This window comes from Ammospiza nelsoni, chromosome 14 (assembly GCF_027579445.1).
Source record: "Ammospiza nelsoni isolate bAmmNel1 chromosome 14, bAmmNel1.pri, whole genome shotgun sequence".
NCBI lineage: Eukaryota > Metazoa > Chordata > Aves > Passeriformes > Passerellidae > Ammospiza > Ammospiza nelsoni.
In genome coordinates this window covers 16,459,542-16,465,958 of record NC_080646.1, presented here as the reverse complement: position 1 = coordinate 16,465,958, position 6,417 = coordinate 16,459,542, and the positions used below count along the sequence as shown (strand labels likewise).

At 46.0% G+C, this 6,417-nt stretch overlaps 1 long non-coding RNA gene across 1 annotated transcript; it reads right to left on the bottom strand.

Annotated features, from left to right (window-relative positions):
• Window positions 1-419: 419 nt before the first annotated feature.
• Window positions 420-6,147, bottom strand: LOC132079740 (uncharacterized). The gene is made up of 2 exons (XR_009419448.1): window positions 6,099-6,147; window positions 420-712 (listed from the first exon to the last, which is right to left on the bottom strand). It is a non-coding gene; the product is annotated as an uncharacterized LOC132079740 (long non-coding RNA).
• Window positions 6,148-6,417: the final 270 nt, after the last annotated feature.

Here is a 6,417-nt window from a genome sequence, read left to right as displayed (position 1 = left end):
AACATGGGAAGACTGGGTGTGAGCTGAAGCTAATGGGAGGAAACAAGATTGTTTTAACAGCGGCAGCCACTGGGTGGTAGAGTCTGCCACCGAGAGAGGTGGCCAAGGAGGTGCTGCTGCCAGGGGCCACGGTGGCCCATGGAGAGGAGGAATTACTAATTCAGGGGTGCCCTAAAAATCCTGAGTCAGCTCCAGCCCAGTGGGCCTGCCAGCCCCACTCTCCCAGGTCACAGCAAATCAAAGCAGAAGGAACATGTCCTTGGGCAAAAGGAGGGCACAGGGTTACACTGAACCCCCCAATTAAACTGAGGCAAGATGGATAACACAAAAGTCAGCTCCAAGATCAATATTTCTATTCATTTACAAGCATAACAAGGTTAGAGAGGTGAGCAGAGTAAATAATTAACTCATTTACAGGATTTTGATTTTTTTTTCAAACAGAGTCACTTTATTCTCCTGGGAGATTAGCTATGCAGTTGACATTAATCACAACTGCAGCAATTATTTGAAGTATTTGATTAATCAATCCAGGAGAAAAAGAGAGCTAGGCCAAACTAGCCTTGCTGGTCAATCAGTCAATACACAGGTGCTGGCTCTCACAAAGGTGTCACATTTCCTGCAGGCTGTGAGGAGTCCTCTGGCTGGCTGGATCCAGCAGTAAGATGGATATCACACTTCACATGAGGAAGATGCAGACCAAGATGCTTTCCAGCTGAATTAAAGAGTATTTATTAATGCTAGACTTGCTGAATTGGGAATCTCAACCTGGCGCCCTCCAGCTACTCAAAGACAAATCCAATCCAACGCTTGCCCAGACCTGATGATACATGTGAAAATACCATTATAGAGCAGACAACACTGGCAAGGGGCAGAAACTCCTAACTCTTTCCTTCTCACCTATAATCTGAGAAGTGATTTTAATTAAGGAATAACAAGAAGCCTAGAAGGTAGTCTGAGCATTATTATTATTATTATTATTATTAAAAGATCAGGTTGGAAAAGATCTGGGGTATACTTTCTTTTTCTTGCTATTTTTCCTTCTAATAAACCATTCCTGGAATTTCTGTTTACAACTCCTACTCCTGGTGGCAGTGATCTTCAAACTGAATTGGAAGAAGCTGCAGACTTGGAAAACCACTGAAATCAAGTTTCAGCACCTTTCTGACAATTGTCACACCTACTGACAGACAGCTGGTAATGTGCTATATTATAATACATTCTCATCTGCTTTTGCTCTGGATTAGGCTGCTGCTTTCAAAAATGCAAATGTTAACTCCCAGAACAAACTTTGCTTGATGATGTTAAGCTTATGTGTAAACTGAAATGCAGCAGACTTTCATTACAAGAGCTCAACCATTTAAAAAGATGAAAATTACAAGATGGGGCACATTTTTAAAACAAATATTAGAACATTCAACCTGTATTTTATTGATTATGTTTCCCCATCTAACACGTCTACTGCTGCATATAAATGAAACTAATGTTTCTTTAACACAAAAACCATAAAGGATCCAAAATCTTTTGGACTGCTACAACTCCTGGAGGGAATTTGCCTCATGATCATGGCAATGTGAAGCTCTCCTGTGTGCAAACAGGACACCAGAGTGACACACTCCCCAAACCTCTGCACACAGATCCTTCACGCACCAAGGCAGGAGGTTCCCACTCCAGGAGGAGAAGCAGGGTCTAGAATAAGCCACTACACACATACATGCTTTTGGTAAGATCAACCACTCCAAGTTTTTTGTCTGCTCCTCAAGCAGCATATTTCTCACATCTGGCGTGCAAAATACTGTAATAGTGAAGAACATCCCATTTTGATTTAAATGAATGCATTTATTTCCAAAAGGGAGACCGTAAGTTAAACAAACACATTTCTCTCTTTGCACATGAAAGCATTGTTTTGTCACAGATGTACAGTATAATACATTTATTTTCTCAATTGTTTTGTATTTGTAAGGCACTGCCAGTTATTTGGATAGGTTTGTAAGGATGAAGCAAATTGCTCTGTGGGGCTCTATTCAGGGAACATAACATTCCCACAAAAGCACCATAATTCTGCATGCAGCAACACAAACTGCCACGACACTGCAGCAGCTGGCAGCGTGGATAGAGTTAGCATTATCAAAACCAGCATGACAACTCCACTCCAAAAGCCCCTTATATGCATAAATTAATGATGAATGTACATTGATTAGCCCCCACCCAGACTCCAAGGAACCCTGCCTTCCTGCAATGTAATTTGGAGCCTCACCACAGTTGCTTTGTCCACTCAGGAGGCCTGGGGAGCACTGCAGCTCATCCTTGGATGGCACTGGCCTTGTCCAAAGCTCTGGAGCTCACAGGTGAGCACTGGGGCACATCAGGGACTGTGCTGCAGCCCTGAGCAACAGGGAACAGCCAAGAGCACAGAACAGCATCAGCACCGTGCCAGGAGGGGCATTTTGGGAGCTCTGCCACACACAAAGCTGAGAGCAAGAACATCCTGCCAGGGATCACCTCTGTGTTCCAGAAGCTGGGTATGAATTCAGCTGCACCTCTCCTTCTGAGAGAGGACCTCCCTTCTCCAGACATGCAGGATGGCAAACAAGCCATCACACAAACACTTTCTGAGACTGCATTTTTCATCACAACTACAGCAAGCTGGAAATGTGCACAGGCCCAGTGGACATTGCTGCCCCCAAACTCTCAGGCTTCTCCAGCTATTGGCCAGCTTCCTCCACAGCTCTAACCAGTTCCCACTTGGCACACTCTGGCTTCCTGAAATTTGACCACAGAGGCCTTCCTATCCATCTCTGAGTCCTTCTGGTTACACAAAAATGGCTTTTAAAAACCAAAAAAATATGTGTTCTGAATATAAGCTGACTTACCCACATTACTTAACTCAGGTTAAAGCAGGACTAAGACAAGGCAGGTTAACCTGGAGGCTCAAGCAAAACAATGTGGGAATTCACATTTCAAGTCAACTTGTCTTGTTTGATATTGAATCTGACTGCAAAGCTTTTAGCATGCACAGGTAAATAGGTTTGTACTGAGTATATAAGACAATAATAATGAAATATAGTCAGAGTGAATACCAGATCCAATAGGGAAGCCTCCTGTTCTGCTGCTACCTCTCTAAAATATCCCTACATTTGCCTATGTCAGGTGACTTGACCTTTAGTTAAAGGCACTTCCTTCACCTCCTGACTAGTTTCTATCAAAACCAGCATGACAACTCCACTCCAGTTTCTGTGGGGCTGCTGAAGCCAGGCTGCTCCCTGCATGCTGATGGCTCCTCTCAGCCCAGGAATGTGCTTTTGGGTGCTGCTGCTGTTCCCATACACAAGCTCAGCTTGAGAGAAGCCAGTGCAGCCTAGTTGATATGAGCAGGTGCACTGAAACTGAGCAAGAGAGGAAAATCTGTGTCAGCAGGAAAACAGAGAGGAGCAGTGCAGGGGGGCCTTAAAGAAACAACCACCCCTTGCCTTATTGTCTTCTACAAACAGCAGAGCTGGAAGTTTCATGAAGAGGTCCAATGATGATTGAGACATTAACTTCAAGGTCCAGTCTCTACTGGAATCCTTTATCCAGAAGTTGTCTGGGATCCCATGGTTCTTCTAAGCCAATCTTTCCATCAGCTCTTTGCACACAACATCATTAGCAGCTTGTAACAGCTCATGACCTCAGAAAATTTACTACTTAGAGCACTGACAGATAATAATAACAATGCAGAAGGGAATTTGGGCAGAAAAGAAATCCCAGCTTTTTGGGTTTTTTGCAGGATAGTGTTAGTTTTGATCAGTCAGCTCTAATGTGGAAGCCAGGAAAGAGCTGACTCAGTGAACACACTAAGTGGTGATTTCACACAGCATCCTAATGATGACAATGATGATGTTGTGGTAACTTGTGCACAGCTACTGAGCAGCACTGGAAGAGAAGGAAGAGCCCTGCAATATATTGCTGTGATTCCTAATAGACCAGTAGAATTCCTGCTGTCTGAGTCCTAAGGGAGGTCTTGAAGCACTGCTGGAGCTGGGAGGTGGCAATAAAAATCAGTGTCAGCAAAAACCAGTGTCAGCTGAGTTCTCGAAACTCTCTGCAAAGGTTGAGTCAGACCATTATCCCTGTTTTGCACACCTCTGTTATTAGCTCTAAGTGACTTACCCCAAATGAGCACCCCTCAAGATGTCCAGCCCATCTCTTCCAATTCCCAGCCCGTCACTCATCAAGCTACAACAACAGATCCCTGGAAGACTACAGTCCCTGACTTCTGAAGTGGCTGTGACTAAATCTCATAAAGAGCATGAGAGCTGAGATGATTTTCTTGCTGCTGGTTGTTACCTAGGAACATTCTAGAGAACACTGCTCTCACAAACAGGACAGAAAGGCAGCGCTGCTGCAGAGCCAGGATGCATCCACTGCATGGGTGGGTTGCTCCCTCTGCCAGCCACAGCAAAGAGAATAACTGCACAGAAATAACTCTGATAGGAGCAAGCAGATTCTCTGTGCATTTGCTAGCAAGCTGAATAAGGGTGTTGCAGCATCACAGAAGGGTTTGGGTTGGAAGGGACCTCAAACACCAACTCATTCCAAGCCCTGCCATGGGCAAGGACACCTTCCACTAGAGCAGGACAGTCCATGGCCTCCAGCACTGCCAGGAATGGGGCATCCACAGCTTCACAGGGTCTGCAGGACCCCAGTGCCAGAGCCTCACCACCCCCTCAGGGAAGAATCAGATTCATTAATGGCATTCACCAAATTCAGCTACACTGGGCTGAATTTGGGAGCAAGGGAGAAGAGGAAGCCACTGTGGCTGGATGGATGCACAGTGACAGGTAAAATAAATTTACAAGGAGTTTGAAGTAGGAACTTCTCAGCACAAGGCAGCAGTTGCAACAAAACACACTAATATCACACAGCAATCAATACAGCAATTGAAAATTGTGTCAGCTTTACAAAGCACCTCCCTATTTCCAAGAGGATCATTAAGAAACAAAAAAAAAGTGCAATTATTCAATGCCGTTAACACAGATGAATCTGTGTTTTATGTCTAGGGCTGAAGTCATGGCGTGACTTCATGTCTGAAATGAGCGAATGGAAAAGCATATAAATGAAAAAAAACGTGGAAAGCTGGCTGGGCTCAGTGCGTTGCATCCCCGCTGCCCGCCAGGGATCCCCCGTGCTCAGCCCCACCCTTTGTGGGGAATTCTGTCCTGCAGGATGTGTGTCAGCCCAGCCCGGACCAGCCCTTCCCCCGTGCTGCCCAGGATCCCACAGCACCCTGACACCAGGCCACTGACACCTCCCAGCTCCTCACCAGGCTGAAACCAGCGGCTAATGACATCTCTGGGGTTTGTGCACGTAATTCCACAGCAGCCATTCCCGGGCAGGAGCCACAGCAATGAATCCACAATTTATCTGCATGGGTACAACACCTGCATATGCCTGAGATGTGTTCACATGGGCCAAACACCCCTCACCTAGAGGCAAACACATCCTTGCTTCTCAGAGGCTGCAGGCAGTGCAGTGATATCAGATTTCCCGGGATAGATTTGAGCCTTACAAATCCACATGTGAGAGTGCCAGTGGTTACAAAGCATGGACTGTAAGTAACTGCTGGGTAATTATGAAGGGATGTGTCTGTGTGGCTCAGCTCCAACATCAACAGAGGGAAGAGCTCTGCCTATTGAGTCACCAACAGCATTTCCTTCCAGCCCCTAGGTTTCCCGACAGGTCCCCTCTGAGTTGCTGCCCAGACCCACAGTGGCTAAGCTCATAAAAGCTGTGCTGACCTCACAGGGAACAGGGCTCCAGGCCCCCACAGCCAGGAGAGCTCTCCTGGCTACCACCATGCTTCAAGGACATGGTGCCTCACCAGCCTCTTTATTACAGCAACTGAACTGAATACCAACAACATCCCAGTCCCAGCCAGCACAGAAGCTTCAAAGATGCCCTGCAATCCCCAAACAAGGGTTGCAGGAACCACCCCAGAGTTTTAGTGCCCCATCCCTTCAGTTATCCATGAGTCTCAAACTGTCCACAACCCAAGGGCCCCCATGTAGAAATGAAATCAGCATTTTCTCTGTGTTATCATCTTATTGCAATAAGTTCCATACCTTCTCAGTGATTTCTCATGGGCATCTCCTCACAGCACAGCCAACAAACTCCAACCCCCTCCTCAACAAGCTAACCCACTCTTGTATAGCACTCATCCTTATTGGACACAGCTGAGGCCCATTAAGGGCAGGCCTGTTCCTAATCTTTGGTGATTAGTACAGCTGCAACTCCTCAGGGGTGAGACTACCCTCTGCACTATATTTTCTTATGTTCTATCCCTCCACACCTCCGCAGGAAAATAATCTGGCTAATGAGAGATTGTTAAACTAGAGGAAGATGTTTTAATCAGAGACCAGATCCCACCAAAGACAGCAGAAG